The following is a 19,987-nucleotide window of genomic DNA, read 5'->3' as shown; positions in this document are numbered from 1 at the left end:
CGAGGCCTTGCCTAAAAGCCAAGCACGTGAAGTGGCCAGCAACCTACTGCAGCGTGGTAAGTGGGTACTATTGTGACCTGCATTGTTGTGAGTGGGTGAATGAGTGTGTTGTTGCGACCTGCAATGCGGTGAGTGTGTATTGTTGTGACCTGCAGTAGTGGATAAACAGTAAAGTGGATGATACGAGACAGTCAGTTGTCTGGAAGACCGAGTCCTCAACACGGGTAGAGCAATCGATGAGTGAAGTTCACGAGAAGAGTAATGATGTTAGTAGCGACAGAAGAGTTGTAAGAAGGTGACTGACCGCTGGTGAGCGAGTGACTGGAGTGAATGAGTGAGTACTGGACCTTCAATCAATGATGATTTAACCTGAGACATACGTACACCAGACGGGCACGCGCAGCAGGTGTATGCGGATGAAGATAGGCGCCAAGGTCATGAATCACATATGGATTACTGTGCTCAACCTTTTCTCTCTCTCGGTTGTCGATAAATCGAGTACCACGTTCTGGCCAATCAACAGTGATTGTCGGTGGGAACGACTTACCAACGACAGACACGTCTCGCTTAACGAACGTCGTTCTTCGAGAATTTGCTATATCGAGCAATTTTAATTCAGACCCATTTGTTCGCAAAACGAGCAAAATGTTCGCTTATCGAGCGGTGATTTATTGATAAATACGCGTCCCGTGGTGGCAGTGGTGCATGCTGGCCCGCAACTGTTTATTTGCTGTACTGGTGCTGCGTCCAGATGCTAAAAGAATGCTGGGAGATTCAAACCACGTGGTGCAAGACCGTGAAGATCGGCTGGTAGCAGTGGTCAGCCTCTCTTGGCGTGAGGCTCAACATGTTGCCAAGGACAGGAAAACGTGGTTGAAACTCCCCCGCGTGTTTCGTGGTGTAGGCGAGGGGGGGGGGGGCTCGTGGTGACACTGTAATGGGTTGGGTGACAGGAGGTGAATAGTGGCGTAATTGTTATGACACGGCGTTACGAACTCGGCGACCCGAGTTCGATTCCCGCTCACAGCGAACACCTGAACCGGTTCTGGGCCTACCCTCGATCGAATCATACAGTACCTGATGCGGTGTGTAAACATCCCCACTAGGGAGACAAAGGCGGCCGGGCGTTGTGCTGGCCACCCACCCCTCGTGTGCCATACCGGCACACGAGGGGAGAGGCGGCTTCTGCTGTGTGCCCGGGGGTTGACCATGACACGAGGCGCAGCTGGCACAAGGTTCCCGCCGTCCGTGAGGAGTCATCCCTCCCCCCCCCAACTGGTGCCGAGACCAGGCGCCAGAGCCAACCCCTGGCGCAGGTGTGATAACGCCCCAACCCCCCTCCCCCAGGGGCCCCAGGCAAATACAACACGCAGCTCGTCCAGGGTGGCTGCGTCTCGTCGCGCTTTACTACGATGCTCCAACGTTTGTTCCTGTACGCTGTCTGACGGACACGTGATGTGTGTTCGTCCACTTCCGTTGTCAAGCGTCGCTACCTCTGTTCGGCAGCTCATGGTAACCACCTTGATCGTTACGTGCACTTAGACAGCGAGATTTCGACCTCGTGGCTTTCGCGGTCAGCGGTCCATCAGCCTGGAACTCACTGCTACTGCGCGATGCTTGAGACTCTTCAGACATTTAACCAGTTGAGTAGACAATGCAAGACAGAACTGTGTGATAGAGCTTATGATGTGTGAACGATGGTCGAGACTAATGATGGAGGGGCAGCCCAAGTAGGAGACATCCACTGAAAGAGGACGACCACTGAGCCCGAGATGAAACCAATGAGGTCGGCCCATTATACAGGAACTAGTCATAGTCGAATGTTGCGCGGCTGGCTACGTATGGTGCGAAAGAAGTTCAACAAAGCACAGTACATGTGTAGTGTAGCACAAGTCGGAGACGAGGTGGTTGCAGGAGGCACCTTCATTATTAACACTCTTTAGGTTCGACAGATTCGCCTCGTTCCTTCTCGATGTCGGACAGCCCAGCCGCGACACAACCCTAACCGCGTTACACTGACGGCCTCGACCAAGACAGCCAACATCTATCTGGCCGCGCAATTATCGAGTGAAGGCGGCAGGGACGAAGGCAGCGACGACAGTGACGACGAGACGAGTCCACTCCCAGAACCGGCAGCCCGGAGCTCTCGCTCTCCACTGCTTTTATCTTACTCAACGCGGCCCAACTCCGCCCTGGCCGCGCCTCCCTTCTCAAACCCACTAGTGGGATTCCAGGGGCTTCCCGATGAGGTCTTCCATGACCGTTGCCCCAGTTTCTCTGCCCTGCCGGCACCCCCGTGTATATGCTCAATGGCGTGTGCTAACTGTCCATCGCAGTTTCCGCTGCTGGACAGCAGTTGACGCTATGCCACTACACATGTGTAATAAAGTATTTCCACGACAGAGCTTGTTGAGTGCTTCTTTATTCAGAACGGTACAGCATAGCTTCACTTCCCCTCCCGATGGTTCCACTCTCCCAACCCGTGGAAGAGGCGCCTCTCTCTTTCTCTCTCCGCATTCCCGCGAGGCTCACTCCACTCTCCAGCCTCGCCACTGGCTGACGGCACGCTGAAAGTGGAGGCGAGCTTCGAGGGAAGATCCGCCACGTGGCCCGTGGCAAGGGGGAGAAGGCAGCGCCGCCGTCTGAAACCCAAGCTCCAAGCTTCCACACCGACCCCGAGCCTTCCCTCCGCTCTCCCTTATATCCCCTTCGGCGGAGCTAAGCCCCGCCTCTGGCCACACCCCCTCGGGGAACCTTCTCGAGGGTTCCCGATCGCCTCACCGGCCCGATCATATCCCCCATCTCGGATTGGATCCTGATGACATCATCGTGCCCATACTCGTTACCCCCTGGTATCCCCTGGATGGCGCTCCCTCATTGCACATGCATATGAGGTGGTGATGGCTTTGGGAAGTCTTCCCCCAACCGTAAATCCTGACGGCTGCTGATACCAAGTGGGTACAGACTACCTGTGCGGAGGCTCATCTGAACAGAGGCTAATGGACAGTCACCACTGGCGGCTATCCTAAAGGGAGTTTGGCTGCTGCCAGTGGCTCTCCAGAAAACAACACCAACGGTTGAACTGAGGAGGCAGATACTGTGACCCACATCCATTCGATGTTGCGTCTGTTTGCAAACAGCAGTGCGCACCATCAGAGCTGCACACGAAACCGCTCTACTTATTGTTGCACAATGCGGATGAGGGGAAACAACTGCGGCAAGGGAAACAGCACGGGGGGTGGGGGTTCTTTTGGGTGGCATACCGAGAGAACAAGTTGGCGCACTGCCAGCGAGCAGAAGAGAGCAGTGTGTTCGCGTGAACAGGGAAGCTCTGGCTAACCGTGCCCACACACACCGCTTCTGGATTCCGCACTGTGCGGGGCTCCGGAGGATGCTCTGAGACGCGCGAGTCTAAAACTAAAAACTTTTTTTATTTTACCAGGTTAAGGCCCACTGAACTTATGTGGCTCTTTTTCAGAAGCGACCTGGCTATCACAAATGATAGCTCAACGAAGTGGCTTATTACGTGGACATTTATAGCGGGCAAATGCTCTAAACGCACGTTGTTTCTAAATGTGGGAGGGGAAAAAACCGGAGAACCCAGAGTAAAATCCACGCGACCACACGGAGGGAGAGAGATGCAAACGTCAAATATACAGCAGCAAGCGTCAAGATCGGGATCGAACCCACGACCTCCTGTATACCAGGCGAGGTAGGTAATATCTTCTAGTCACCACGGCATCCCAGGCGAGTCACTGGGTGACCGCTAGGAACGCAAGGGCCGCTTGAGCCAAGTGGCAATCCCTTGAGAATGATTGTTTATACAACCGTTACATTTCTCAATCCGCTTGTCCCGGCGAGGGTCGCAGCCGCAGTATGTTGAGTAGGGCGCTCCAGATCTCCCTTTCCCTGGCGACAGACTCCAGCACTACTACACTAAATACCACTATACGTACATTGCTATACACTACACTATACACTACTATACACAGACTCTAGCTCTTCCTGGGGAATTCCCAGGCGTTCCCAGGCCAGCCAAGCGACAAAGTCCCGCCAGCGTGTCCTGGGTCGGCCCCGGGGTCTTCGCCCGGTTTATAAATGTAAATGATTATCACCTCCATGCCGCCAATGTCAGGCAGATCGCCTGGGAAACAAAAACACGTGGGCTTACCATCTGATTGCGTGAACACGCATAGCTCGACATATACACAACGTAATAAACACCAGCTCGCGATGATGGAGCGTTGCACACCGTGGCTTGGAATGTATCCTCGTGTGCACTTCTGTCCACCGACTGTGGCTTGGCTTTACGAGGGGGAATTCATGGGAGTCGCCATATTGTTTAAGCTAAACAGAAGACACACGAAGGGAAAAGTTGGCAGAAGTAATAATTACGTCATCTAAAAGTATTTTTAGATTTTTAACAAGCACATTTGCACGTTTGTAGAAGGCACTTTTAATCTTGACTGCGGGAATCCATACTCTTTGGTTCTTTTGGTAAAGTCTGCTGTGTTTGTCTCACCTGATGACAGTTGATTGTGTTGCGATCGAAACGTCGTTATCTATTAATTTTCTATCGACGTGACTTTACCGAAAGAACCAAAGAGCAAGGCACTTTTAGTTTGCTCTCTTTATATGAAGTTTACAGACAACGCTAAAACTGCTAATGTACAAACAAGGTTAATGCCTCTGTCTGTGACACCACTCTATCCAAACACAGACTCTGTGATTTGACATGAATAGGCCGAGCTGCATCTAAACCCCCACGTCTACCCACCTGGCAATGTTGAATCCTGTAACGATTGACTGCCGTAATCGTGTGGTCACGTGGCCAGACTCAAGATGCAATTTAACGGCTGCTGCCAAGGGAAACGCCCGCGGAGAACAAGCAGCGCCTTTACCAGCGAACTCAGAGTCCGTCGTGTTTCGTTTAGGCTGGTCTACCACATTAAACCCAAATCAACTGGGATCTAATGCTTCGCCAAATGCACGGGAACTTCCATGCACAGTGGTTCAGGCCTCGTGAGCCTGCACCGGGGTACATCTGAGTCAAGGATTAACTGACTACGGTTATTCCGCACCTTCGCGTATTAACATCACGTATGAAATACAAAGGTGGCATCTCTTGTTTCCGTGATGTGTTTCCACCAACTCGTAGTGTGCGTTGTCCCACCCGCTTCAGACCTGAGGTAGTGCAGCATTCCAAACCGTTATTAAAGAGGGCATCAGGATGGGACTGTGTACCTCTGCCACGTCACTGTCGCTTTGCCCTAAACTTGTAGAGAACACCCTCCACTGGAGCAAGCATGCATCTGAAAAAGTGGAGCCAAATTAGAGCCAGCATTTGAAATACGTCGTGTTACCTATCGGAACACTAAGTATTTACCTATCGGAACGCCACGTCTTTACCTATTAGAGTGTTAGGTTTTTACCTGTCGGAACGGTAAATGGTTACCTATCGAAATGCCAAGTGATTACCCAGCGGAACGTCAAGTGTCAACCCGCTGCAACGCCAAACCCACGCAGTGCTTGGTGTTCTCTGTTGATTGTGGGTGTCGCCTGGAGGGTTCGGAAGTTTGCGGTATCGCTGCAAACCCAGGAAAATCCCAAACCTCATGCACCTGCCCCACACGCAAATACACGGCTTTCTACAAAGACACCCCGTATAGCTTGAACAGACTGTTGGGGCAAGTGCTGTTAGCGAATAGCAGTGGTGCTGGCCACCTACCCCCTCGCGTGCCGGCTTTCTACACGCACGCATACACGCACACCCACCCATCACGCGCTAGCGCTGCGGATCGTGCCCACAGCTAAGGCTGTAGAAGAAGCAAGGTCAGCGGAGACGACTCACACTGTAGGGCAACCCCACCCCTCCCCGCTCCCTTCCACGCATTTATTCACACGCGGCATGCCCATGGCTGAACAGGGGATCGGTGGTGGCGAGCGGTGAGCGGGAGGAGCAGGAGAGGGGCCAGATTTCCCCCAGTAGCTGCCGCGACTGAGGGAGAGAACTTCACCCCGAGCACTTTACTTTACGGCAGGGTAACTCGGCTGCTATAAATTAGAGTATTTGGCTGCTATACATTTCCACGTGATAAGCACCTTCGTTTGGGCTATCATTTGTGACCAGGTCGCTTCTGATAAAGAGCTGTATAGCTCAGTGGGCCTTACCTGGTAAAATAATACAAAAAGTGTACGTAGTTTTAGTTTAGGGTATAGAGAAGCCGCGAGAATAAGTTCCCATGTGCTGGGGCCAATTGTCCCACTCCTGGGCCGCACCCCATGAGTGTAAAACATCACACAAAATCATCATAATAAGCGTGATTGTGGAGAGTAAAATAAATAAATAAGCCAAGAGGCAACGTGCCTCCTACCTGTAATGACAGTAGAGCCTACATGCGGTGTGTGTGGACTAGTGGTCACGGGAGGTAATGACAGGGGAGTCAGCCTACAGTATGAATGCACTAGTGGCCATGGCAGGTTATGACCGGGGTATCAGTTGTGAGTGGGAAGGGACTGGTGGCTAAGGGAATGATCGAGAAACTAGCATGGTCAGGTGACGGAAGCGGACGGTAGAGTCTGCCGGTGGAGTGAGTTTCCAGAGTCAGCGAGAAAGTTCGGGAAGGAGGGTGTGGCCTCGGTTGGTATGTAAGGGAGATACGCGGGAGACTCGGGGCTGTTGCAGTGGGGTCGCCGCCTGATGTCAAGTGAACGGGTCTTCTATAAAGTGCCATCTCAAGATAAATGTGTCAATTCGTCATTACGTACCCATATCGGTGCCTCCACATAAAACAAAATATTTTTAATTAAAGAATTTGAAAGTGTTGTTGATACTTCTGACAACACATAATTTCAGCAGCATTGATTAATAAACCAAACTCTGGAATGACTTCACTTCAACCAATGCTGGTGAACTGCCAGATGTTTATAGGCAAGGATCGTCTCTGTTAGACCATGGGTCCCAGTTGGATGCAAGACTCTATGACACAACACAAAATAATCACCAGCGTTTCTGCATAGAATATAATGACGAAACGAGCAGACAACGCCTCGTGTTCGAAGAATTTCGAGGCTGCATTGGCAGGACTCGAGGTCATGTAGCACACCCAAGGAAAGAGAGAGGTACTAGCGCCGTGCATCGCCGCGGGCTCCCAGAGCGAGCCCCGGGGGATGGTGGCACTCGTCATCTGCAGATGGAGCGAGCTGGCAGCCATCGCATGTGTAGTGGGCTCGATTTAGGCACACACACAACTTCTTAGGAGGCAACACTATTTATAAAAAACAACGACAACACTTAACATAGAGTGGTGACCACCGACCTATCCTCGCTAACACACACCATCACTCGGTAACTCTGGCTCTTTGATACTGCTGGCGTGGCCAAGCCAGGACGGCTACTGGTTGGTCACGCTGACTTGAGGCTTGACTCTTCTTCACGAGGCATCTTCATGAGGCATGTTCATCCTGGACACGAGCAGCCTCGAACCCGGTGCGGAGGCCGCTTATATGCGCCCCGGCGTGTCCGGGCCACACCCTGGCCACGTCCACCTTCGAGAACCCTCGAGAAGGCTCCTCTCTTGTCCACATGGCCCCCAAGGTGCCCCCGGGGCTCCCGGCCTCCACCTTGATCCGGTCACGTGTCCAGCCGGGTTCACTCAGAGTGCCACGGCCTCACACAAGCCCTGACGCATGGCCTACAGATCCCCCGAACCGGCCGTGACGTCATTCCACATCCAGACGTGATGATGTCATGTGTGTATGTGGACCCGCGTGATAGTGACGTCACACGTGTGTGTGTGTTCACACAGTCACGCTACAAGTCACTACACATGGATCAACACAGCACCGTGGATACACATGGCACCGTGGATACATACTGCACCGTGGATACACATGGCGCCGTGGATACATACAGCACTTTGGATACACGTGGCACTGTGGATACATGCAGCACTATGGATACACACATTACCGTGGATAAACACCGGCACCGTGGATACACACAGCAACGTAGATACACACTACATCACACGCGTGTTGATATCGTTGTCCATGGCCCAATTCTTGTCGTAACTGTGGGGGCCGATGTCCGTCCCACCGCCTTCCACGGGCAGGTGGGGTGCAACGTTTGCCCCCTCCACTCTCTCCTCCATCGCGTCGATCGGTCCCCCGCCGGGTTCCCACCGACTGGGTAATCGCCCTCCCCCCCCCCGTACTGGCGCTCTCTCTGAGAGACATGGCTGCAGTGCTGGCTCACTGCCGCATGGGGTTACTTCGCGCACGCCCACGTACACCACCACTAATACGAAGGCGGCTGCGTGAATATGCGCGCACGCCTCCAGGTGGTTAAACCCTAATCCGCTTCCACACAAAGGCTAACGCTAAAGGGCTGCGCAAATTTGCGCGCCAGCAGGAGGTTATTCGCTACCCCGCACCCGCCCTAATATTCACGCGGCACGGCTGCACGGATGCGCGAGCGTCGTCGGCCGTTCATGTTTTTAACACACGCACCTCACACACTAAAATGACCAACACTACACCGATGCTGCAGCCCTGTGCTCGCTCTCCCACTAGGCCTCGGCAAAGGTAAGGTAATTTACCTTTTTTACCAGGTAAAAAGGTAATGTTAAAGGGTAAAGGTGTCCACATGCAAAGGGGTAAGGTAAAGGGTAGGGTAAAGGTAGCTCGGAAGAATTACCCGGTAGGGTAAAGGTAGCGCGAACTATTAACCCGGTAAATACGGTGAATTGTTTACCGCTAAAAGCTCCGTGGCGCAGTCCGTGGCGCAGTCCGTGCCCTCCATTTAATAAGTAATATTATTTTTTAAACACGCTTTTATGAAATGTACTAGTAATGGCAGAACTCCACGACTCCAGGAAGTGGCCCTGAAGCTTGCAACAACGTAAGGGACCGTGGCCAATTACAGCCAATGTCAGTTGACCGTGGAGAGTTCAACCCAAGCCGAAACATAACGTATAAAAAATAATGTATAAAAATATTTTTTATTTTATTTTTAATGATAGAATATAGTATTGTCATAAGTATGACATACGTATACCAAGTTTGCAGGCGATACCACATTGGGAGTGGGTTAAAATTGAGTTACAAGATTTGAGGATACAACAACGACAACAACAGAGTGTTCTTCTTTGGTTCTTTCGGTAAAGTCACGTAGAATGAGAATAAAATAATAAATTAATAAAATAAAATAACACAATAAAATTCTCACGACGTTTCGGCCACAACACAAGTGGCATTCATCAGGTGAAGGGACGAGACTATCTGGAGGACAGCGCTGGAGCGAACACAGCCAAGCTCAGATCGCGACCTTTAAGCTGTGTGAGAAGACAGAGCGCCTTGACAAAGGAATTAGCATAAAAAATTAGCATTTAATTGGCGGACTTAGCATGATGAACGGTGTAGAGGGGGTGACCATGTGCAGACCGGCGAGGGGGGGAGGGGGAGTTTACATATTGATGGTGTGAAAAGGGAATTTAAGCTGCTGCGAAAGTTTGGGATACCACTACTTGAAAAAAATATACTGTAGCATTGAAAATTAGTTTAATGTTTGGTTCGGATAATTTAGCATTGAAAGAGCTGCGTGATTAGCTTGTAACTGGTCACAGAAATGGGTATGTTAAAGTCAAAGCCTACACATCCACAGAGGCACCTAGTACAAATCAAACAGGAGAATTTAGCATTTAAATAACTGAGTGATTAGCTTGTGACTGGTCATAGAAATAGCTATGTTAAAGTCAAAGCCTACACATCCACAGAGGCAGCTAGTACAAATCAAACAGGAGCATTTAGCATTGAAATAACTGAGGGATTAGCTTGTGACTGGTCATAGAAATAGCTATGTTAAAGTCAAAGCCTACACATCCACAGAGGCACCTAGTACAAATCAAACAGGAGAATTTAGCATTGAAATAACTGAGGGAGTAGCTTGTGACTGGTCATAGAAATAGCTATGTTAAAGTCAAAGCCTACACATCCACAGACGCACCTAGTACAAATCAAACAGGAGAATTTAGCATTGAAATAGTTGAGTGATTAGCTTGTGACTGGTCACAGAAATGGCTATGTTAAAGTCAAAGCCTACACATCTACAGAGGCACCTAGTACATGGACGCCAAAGAGGCTGCAACAACTCGACTATCATATAGTAAACAGATGTGAAAAAACCTAAGTCTAAATTACATCAATATAATAAATGTACTCAATATATTCTTCAATAAGCTGAGCTATTAACAGTAACTGGGTATACACTACACAATATAATGAATACCATATAGTAAACCAATAAAAAACTAAAATATAAACTACCTCAATGTTATCAATAAACTCTATATATTCTCCAATCAGCTAAGCTACCAACAATAAGTCGTTATATATCACAATGATATATGGCTAAAAAATGGGTGGAATTCTTACCCTCAACTTTAGCACCACGGATAGCTACGGGCCCCGTTCAGACGGACGAGTTCATCCATGGTCGTAACGGAGGAGGAGGAGAGAGACAGCTGCTAGGTGCTGTTATACTCCATGTTGTAAACCATACTATTAACCGTGGTGTGAGAGGTATTAAGAGTCAATGCCAGCAAAAGAGCTGTGGTCTGAAGGTCATCGTAATATACAATTAATTAAGAACCGAAATGGTTTAAAACATCTTTCCAATGGTTACTAAGCCAGAATCCATCTTCTCGGTTTAAATTGTCTCTGTGCTTGTATATGTGAATGGCCTCATGAACGAATCTCTCATGGTAGCCAGTTGGTTTGCAAAGAACCTCCGTCTTGGAGAAGTCAATGTCATGTGAGCCCACTGAATTATAACAGGGATCTGCCACGGCAGAGGAGTTCGTTCTACCGTGTTTCAAGTCTGCTTTATGTTCGCGGATGCGGTCCGAGACATGTCGTTTGGTTTCTCCAATGTAGCTACTACCACAGAGGCGCTTTAGTTTGTAAACGCCCGGGTACTGTATGCCTGGAACAGCATATTTTACAGATGGAACCAGATCACGGATTTTATGTACTGTGTTGAATCGGACCTGAATCTTGTGTTTATTCAGGATTTTGGAGATCTTTTTAGTGACCCCTGCAATGTAGGGTAAGGTGATGGTTTTGAGTGGCTCCACAAGAGGATCCTTCTTCATGACTGGAGTGATGGCTTTGCGGATTGTGTAGTCGGAGTAACCATTAGCCCTGAGAGCCTGGTGTACGTGCTTGAGTTCACTGGTAATGTGTTCCTGGTCGGAAATACATTGGGCTCTATGGTATAGAGTCTTGATGAGGGAGTTCTTCTGGGATGGATGGTGGTGGGAATCCGGTTTTAAGTAAGCATCTGTGTGGGTAGCTTTCCTGTAGACAGAGTGACTCATGGAACCATCGTGTCTTCTTTTAATTAAGACATCCAAAAAGGGTAGTTTGCCATCTTTTTCGACCTCCATGGTAAATCTGATGGCTGGGTGTATGGAATTGATGTGGTCGCGGAATTGGTCTAGAGCAGGCTGGCTATGTGGCCAGATGACAAAAGTGTCATCCACGTACCTCTTCCATAAGGTCGGGCGTAGAGTGGCAGACTGGATGGCGTCAGTTTAATTTTTTTTCCATGAATACGTTGGCTACAACCGGAGATAGGGGGAGCCCATTGGGGTGCCCTCAGTTTGTTTGTAGAAAGTTCCATTCCAGGTGAAGTATGTGTTGGTTAAGCAATGTCTCACCAGGGGGGGTACATCAATATGCAGTCCTTGATGAACCAGGTCTTCAATGATAGCGATGCTGTCAGGTACCGGGACTTTGGTGAACAAGGACACCACATCTATACTGACAAGCAGGTCGTCTGGGGACAGGGAAATGCCTTTGATTGTCAATACCAGGTGAGTAGAATTTAGTACCGCAGAGGTGGTTTTTCCAGTGAAAGGTCGCAGTATATCAGCAAGAAATCGTGCCAGTTTATAGTTGAGGGAGTTGATAGTAGAGACGATGGGACGAAGGGGTGTATCTTCTTTGTGTATCTTTGGAAGGCTATATAATCTTGGTGGTCTGGCAGCAGAGGGTTTCAACGAGAACTGTTTGGTCTGATAAATTAATGCTGTTGAATCAGAGATGATTTTGTTCGTTTTGGTAACCAGGCTGTTGGTGGGATCTCTTTTTATTTTTGTATAGCTGCCATCGTTGAGTAGTTCTTGAGTTTTGTTGTTATACTCTGTTTTGTCCATGATGACAGTGGCATTGCCCTTGTCGGCTGAGAGGACATCAATATCATCTCTCTTTTAAATTGAGATAATTCAAAGCGTTCATCTTTGCTGATGTTGCTAGGTGTCAAGTTAGCGTTTTTGAGGGTTGCAGCGATTTCAGATCTTGCTACGTCTGCAGAGATGTGACTCAAGCCGTTGAGTGCAACGTCGACATGGGCAATGATATCATTAACCGGTATGTGTCTCGGTGTGACAGCAAAGTTTAGACTTTTAGCTCAAACGGATTTCAGACCATCAGAAATGGAACTGTTACAGCGATTAATTACGACTTTGTTGATGTCTATCTTTTCGGTGTGTGGATCCGATTTTTTGTTGGAGAGGTGATTGAATTTGGAAATCAAATTGTCCCTACATTTGTTCGACATAGTGGCAGCCGAAGAGGTAGTCAAATTGGCTACATGTTCCCAATCCGATGTAGACATTGTTGTTGTCAATGTTAAGTGTGATTTGTAGAGTGTCTTGTCTAACTGATCGAGTTCGGTGCGTGTAAGTCTGATTTTTTCCGAGATAAGAGCGAAGCTAGTTCTAGCTAGAATTCGTTTTGCATTGAGAGAAGTTGCAGCAGCAGAGGTTAGTGTAACTAAAAATATCTCCAAAATCCTGAATAAACACAAGATCCAGGTCCGATTCAACACAGTACATAAAATCCGTGATCTGGTTCCATCTGTAAAAGATGCTGTTCCAGACATACAGTACCCGGGCGTTTACAAACTAAAGTGCCTCTGTGGTAGTAGCTACATTGGAGAAACCAAATGACATATCTCGGACCGCATCCACGAACATGAAGCAGACTTGAAACACGGTAGAACAAACTCATCTGCCGTGGCAGATCACTGTTATTATTCAATGGGCTCACATGACATTGACTTCTCCAAGACGGAGGTTCTTTGCAAACCAACCGGCTACCATGAGAGATTCGTTCATGAGGCCATTCACATATACAAGCACAGAGACAATTTCAACCGAGAAGATGGATTCTGGCTTAGTAACCATCGGAAAGATGTTTTAGACCATTTCGCTTCTTAATTAATTGTATTTTACGATGACCTTCAGACCGCAGCTCTTTCGCTGGCATTGACTCTTAATACCTCTCACACCACGGTTAATGGTATGGTTTACAACATGGAGTATAACAGTGCCTCGCAGCTGTCTCTCTCCCCCTCCTCTGTTCCGACCATGGATGAACTCATCCGTCTGAACGGGGCTCGTAGCTATCCGTGGTGCTAAAGTTGAGGGTAAGAATCCACCCATTTTTTAGCCATATAGCATTGTGATATATAACGACTTATTGTTGGTAGCTTAGCTGATTGGAGAATATATAGAGTTTATTGATAACATTGAGGTAGTTTATATTTTAGTTTTTTATTGGTTTACTATGTGGTATTCATTACATATTGTAGTGTATACCCAGTTACTGTTAATAGCTCAGCTTATTGAAGAATATATTGAGTACATTTATTATATTGATGTAATTTAGACTTAGGTTTTTTAACATCGGTTTACTATATGATAGTCGAGTTGTTGCAGCCTCTTTGGCGTCCATGTACTAGGTGCCTCTGTAGATGTGTAGGCTTTGACTTTAACATAGCCATTTCTGTGACCAGTCACAAACTAATCACTCAACTATTTCAATGCTAAATTATCCTGTTTGATTTGTACTAGGTGCCTCTGTGGATGTGTAGGCTTTGACTTTAACATAGCTATTTCTATGACCAGTCACAAGCTAATCCCTCAGTTATTTCAATGCTAAATTATCCTGTTTGATTTATACTAGGTGCCTCTGTGGATGTGTAGGCTTTGACTTTAGCATAGCCATTTCTGTGACCAGTCACAAGCTAATCACTCAGCTATTTCAATGCTAAATTCTCCTGTTTGATTTGTACTAGGTGCCTCTGTGGATGTGTAGGCTTTGACTTTAACATAGCTATTTCTAAGACCAGTCACAAGCTAATCACTCAGTTATTTCAATGCTAAATTCTCCTGTTTGATTTGTACTAGGTGCCTCTGTGGATGTGTAGGCTTTGACTTTAACATAGCCATTTCTGTGACCAGTTACAAGCTAATCACGCAGCTATTTCAATGCTAAATTATCCGAACCAAACACTAAACTAATTTTCAATGGTTCAGTATATTTTTTTCAAGTAGTGGTATCCCAAACTTTCGCAGCAGCTTAAATTCCCTTTTCACACCACTAATATGTAAACTCCCCCTCCCCCCCTCGCCGGTCTGCACATGTTCACCCCCTCTACACCGTTCATCATGCTAAGTCCGCCAATTAAATGCTATATTTTTATGCTAATTCCTTTGTCAAGGCGCTCTGTTTCTTCTCACACAGCTTAAAGGTCGCGATCTGAGCTTGGCTGTGTTTGCTCCAGCGCTGTCCTCCAGACAGTCTCGTCCCTTCACCTGATGAAGGCCACATGTGTTGTGGCCGAAACGTCGTGAGAATTTAATTGTTATTTTATTTTATTAATTTATTATTTTATTCTCATTCTACGTGACTTTACCGAAAGAACCATAGAAGATTAATCCTTGCAGTCACGAAAGCTTTAAATCGAAATTTAACAGAGTGAGTTAAAAGAAAATGTGTAAAATTAGAATCATTGAGAATATTCTATATGAATAAAGCACTCTACCTAGCGTTTCCCTGCATGTGTAGTAGTACCCCAGTAATTACCCTGTAATCGGGTAATTTGTATGGGGTAAGGGTAAAAGGTAGGGTAAAGGTAGGCTCGTTGCTTTTAACCTTTTACCTTACCTGCTGAAGGGTAAAAGTTAGGGTAGAGTGATTGTATTGTGGTAAGGTAAAAGGTAGGATTAAGGTAGGCTCGTTGTTTTTACCTTTTACCTTACCTTGCCGAGGGCCTACTCCCACACACACCATCACTCACCCTAATGCGGCGCACCACGGCACGACCGCACCCACGCCTGCAGCGATCTCTTCTCAGCACGCGCACACATGCTGCAACTCTACGCTCACTCTCTCGCATACCGTCTCACATAAATCGCAGACACCACGCCGATGTTCCACCCGCACACACAGAAATCACACTGCACCGATACTCTGTACTAAAGTTTATTAACGGCGCAAATACACATTACCTGGGGGGAATATTTTGCGAGAAGAGGTTAGCCTGACTCTGCCTACGAACCCAGTCACTCAAACGTCCTACCACGTACCTCGAAGCTGTACTCATGGCGTCGCACGGACGCTGTGAGAGTCGTAGGGAGAAGGACGAGAGAAAACTTTACCTATCACTGCCTCGTAGCAGCACTCACTGGCAGTACACGGATGCTGCGCGAGTGGCTCGAGGAGGCAGGACGGCAGGGAGTGGGTCTTGACGGCCCGGAGGTTGAAGACAAGAGAACCAATTATTCTTCAAACTTAAAAGGCCCAGGGTGACGTCACACCGCGCAGCCAATCGTACGCTTACCTGTGCCCTTGTACTTTTTCTCTCCTCTACCGTGGCCTAATCCCCTCACTTGAAAGGCCCAGGGTTGCATTGTACCGTGCAGCTAATCGTGCGCTTACCTGTGGTTATTGACCCCCTGTTACCGTGCCCTTCCTCTGATCCGTGGCGGCAGTCGCCAGCCACCCATTGTCCCTCGTTGCCCATTGTCTGGAACGGCGCTTGCGCTTTTCTTGCTTAATATTCCGCCCTCCATCCTCCCTCCAATGTTGTGAGTAACTCATTGCGGTTGGCCCAGTGAACCTTTTCTTTCTGCGCCCATACAATTTTAAACCAATTTTAGAGGCATTGCAATGTAACTTGTCCTGCGAGGGTTGGCCAATCTCCTTGGCACTGGCAAACCGTGGGACTTTCCCCCTAGGGGCCCTTCGGATTAAAACCCGATGTGCCAGGCAATCCCCCAATAGGACACTACGTGGGTGCAAGTGCTGCATGTGTGCATGTGCTCAGGGTAGGGGGTAGTGGACAATCGCAGCGCTTGCGGAATTATTCTACGGTCATGGTACCACATAACTCCCACCAGAGCAAGTTCACCTCCAGGCCCAATACCTAGACTCTGTACCCAGAAAAAAGCATCCTTTTCCACAGGTGTCTGTAACAAAGTGAGAATTCAGAGGTGGTAGAAGGTTTGCTGTAGGTAGCAATCTGTGTGACAGGGGAGGTGATGGGATGGTCAAGAATCATAGTTTCGCAGAGTTTGTGTTTTATGGACAAGCAAAACCACTTGGGTAGAGTAGAGTGGGCAACTTTGTCAAGTGAGGAATTTGAGGGAGGATGAACATCTACGTTATTTCACGGGTCAGAAAATGTGGACTTTGACAAAGAAATATGAACTGTACGTGTCTTATATTCATATTCTTGGTTCTTTCGGTAAAGTGACGTTGAAGGGAAACAAAATAATAAAATATATAAAACAATAAAATTCTCACGACGTTTCGACTGCAACACAAACAGTCATCATCAGGTGTGAAAACCAACAGCAAGAACATTTGAAAGAAGTGGCGGTTTGTATTTACTTATTTTTAATTTTTAAACGTTAGCACTATGGATAGCGATTTGACAGTGTGTTTAGATGGGCGAGTCCATCTATGTTCGGAAAACAGGAGGGGGGAGGCGAAAAAATTAATGTATGCTGTCTGAAAGCCACCGTAAGCGTGAACAATCAATTAAGACCCGAAATGGTTAATCAAATCTTTCCAATGATTGCTAAGCCAGAATCCATCTTCTCGGTTGAAATTGTCTCTGTGTTTGATAATGTGGATAACCTCATGAACGAATCTCTCATGGTAGCCAGATGGCTTGCAAAGAACCTCTGTCTTGGAGAAGTCAATGTCATGTGAGCCTACTGAATTATAACAGTGATCTGCCACGGCCGAGGTGTTGGTCCTACCATGTTTAAGGTCTGCTTTGTGTTCACGAATGCGGTCCGAGACATGTCGTTTGGTTTCTCCAATGTAACTACTACCACAGAGGCAACTTAGTTTGTAGACACCAGGGTACTGTATGTCCGGAATCACATCTTTTACAGACAGAACCACATCACGGATTTTATGTAATGTGTTGAAACGGACCTGGATCTTGTGTTTATTCAAGATTTTGGAGATCTTTTTTGTGATCTCCGCAATGTAGGGTAAAGTGATGGTTTTGAAAGGCTCCTCAAGAGGGTCCTTCTTCATGGTTTGAGTGATAGCTTTGCGGATTGTATAGTCGGAGTAACCATTAGCCTTAAGAGCTTGGTGTACGTGCTTGAGTTCACTGCCTATGTGTTCCTGGTTGGATATGCATTGGGCTCTATGGTGCAGAGTCTTGATGAGAGAATTCTTCTGTGATGGATGGTGGTGGGAATCCGGTTTCAGATAAGCATCCGTATGGGTAGCTTTCCTGTAGACAGAGTGGCTCATTGAACCATCAGGTTTCTTTTTTATTAGGGCATCCAAAAAAGGTAGCTCGCCATCTTTTTAGACTTCCATGGTAAATCTGATGGCTGGGTGTATGGAATTGATGTGGTCGAAGAATTGGTCTAGAGCAGGCCGGCCATGTGGCCAGGTGACAAAAGTGTCATCCACGTACCTCTCCATAAGGTTCGGCGCATAGTGGCAGACTGGATGGCGTCAGTCTCAAATTTCTCCATGAAAATGTTGGCTATAACCGGAGATAGGGGGGAGCCCATTGGGGTGCCCTCAGTTTGTTTGTAGAAAGTTCCATTCCAAGTGACGTATGTATTGTCTTGCCTTTGAGAATAGGTGGAGAAATACGAGGAATGTCAAGGCTGGGTGATTAACTTGCAGTCTCAGACGAGAATGTGGACAGAGAGTGTGCGCTGCGGTTGTGACTCAGGGAGAAGAGGCTGGCGGGGAAGTGGTACGCGAGTGCAGGTGGAGGAGGGTCGCAGGTGACCGTAAAAGATGCCCAGATATCGGTGACTCAAGCGAAGACCGAAAAGCTAAGTTGGTTGGACGCTTTAAGAGCGGAGCTGTGAGGTGTGGTGATCAACCTTGCAACCATTGCTGGCTCTGGTGCATGGAAGTGGATGACGTGAGGTGGGAGAACCAGCAGCGTTGGTCGTGACGAACTTCTGATCTTGGCACCAGTGACTAAAACAAAAGGACACCGTATTTTTGGATAACAGGTATCGTGCCGCATCTAATGGAAGCCGTTCAAACAAATGCATTGTGCACGAACAAGTGCAATGTTATAATTTGAACTTGGGCATACATTTCCAAAAATAATTTTCAAAATATTTTCAAAAACCCCAAAATGTTGAAATGGAAATCGGGAGAGGCCTCGCGATAGACGCAGGAAAATGTCGGGCGCAGCCAACGCGGGGGGATGTGCGCGTGGCGGAGCGTTCGTTTCTTATACAACTCGTAAAGCAGGCTTCTGGAAACCAAGCACTGTGGAGATTCCGCTAAATAAATAAACAAATAAAGGGCCACGCCGGCGCTCTTTCGGGACTTGGCCACGCGACTTTGGAAACACACGGGGTTTTTTTTCGTTCCGCCTACATTTTTTTTGGTTACAAGCATTTTCGGGAGAGCTGATGGCAGCCAGCAAGCAGCAGATTCCGTATCATTGTCATTTTTTAACGGCACGCATAGTTTGTAATGGAAATTATTCCACAAGCCAAGAAGACATCTGCAGTTAACACAGCTGCATGGTTTTTGTTTTATTGAATAGGATGCTTTAATGTTTTCCAGTTTTCACCAGTCCATGAGGGGAAGGTAAAAATCGGACTCCGTCTCGATTTCAAAAACGGAGAATCTCTATTCGGCTACGAGGACGCATCTCACAACTTTCTCGCAGCACCTCGTCTGTGCATTCCATTGCAATTCTTTGTAGACAGACGTCCGTTCAACTCAGCTGATCGTTATATTTTCCAAAAAGTGAGTGTCGTTTTTTTTTCTTTCTGTGAAGGTCATTCAGGGATATATTTCCATTGTGTTTACAGGGTCGGAAACATCAACCGCACCTTCCAAAAACACACAAGTGACAATATCACCGTCTCCGTGCCTGGATGTTTTCTTCCAAAGCGAAGAGGTTGCTGGCATCAACTCGACTATGAACGCAAAAAAAACAACTCGGTGCACGAATGAGTGTGAGGACTGCATTTCCGTGTGCTTGGCAGGGAGGATTGATCAGCGATTGCTGAGAGTGAGGCTCTCTTACAGCGCTGGGACGCGACAGGCCTTCTGGCTCAGAGGTCAGAGCTCTGAGCTGGAACTGTCGAGACCTTGGGTTTGAATAAAGCAAAACTAAACTATTTTTTTTCATATTCTTAGTTTTTTCGGTAAAGTCACGTTGAAGAGAAACAACAAAATAACAAAATATATATAAAACAATAAAAAATTCTCACGACGTTTCGACCATAACTCAAACGGTCATCATCAGGTGTGTCGGTTTGCATAAATTTATTTAGAAAATGGCATATTTATTTATTTATTTATATATAAAAAAATAACGTTTGCGTCACGCGCAACGATTGGCAGTTTGCCCAGGACTAGTCCATCTATTTTTTGAAAAGAGGAGGGGGGAGACGAAATTTGTTTTTATGTATGCTGTCTGAAAGCCACTGTAAGCGTGAACAATCAATCAAGAACTGAAATTATTTATCAAATCTTTCCAATGATTGCTAAGATAGAATCCATCTTCTCGGTTGAAATTGTCTCTGTTCTTGTATATGTGGATAGCCTCATGAACGAATCTCTCATGGAAGCCAGATGGCTTACAAAGAACCTCCGTCTTGGAAAAGTCAATGGCATG

The 19,987-nt window shown here is 47.4% G+C and overlaps 1 long non-coding RNA gene across 1 annotated transcript in view; it reads left to right on the top strand.

Moving 5' to 3' along the window:
• The first annotated feature begins 3,270 nt into the window (after positions 1 to 3,270).
• LOC142925726 (uncharacterized) overlaps positions 3,271 to 19,987 on the top strand; it is a 38,736-nt gene continuing 22,019 nt past the window's right edge. The window contains exon 1 of the long non-coding RNA XR_012942661.1: positions 3,271 to 3,712. This is a non-coding gene — a long non-coding RNA (uncharacterized LOC142925726). The remainder of the gene's footprint in view (positions 3,713 to 19,987) is intronic.

The sequence above is a fragment of the Petromyzon marinus genome, chromosome 23, assembly GCF_048934315.1.
Source record: "Petromyzon marinus isolate PM22_M1 ecotype Great Lakes invasive population chromosome 23, UKy_Petmar_22M1.pri1.0, whole genome shotgun sequence".
In the NCBI taxonomy this organism is placed as follows: domain Eukaryota; kingdom Metazoa; phylum Chordata; class Hyperoartia; order Petromyzontiformes; family Petromyzontidae; genus Petromyzon; species Petromyzon marinus.
Note: the sequence above shows the minus strand (reverse complement) of the source record. Positions and strands in the feature narration are given on the sequence as shown.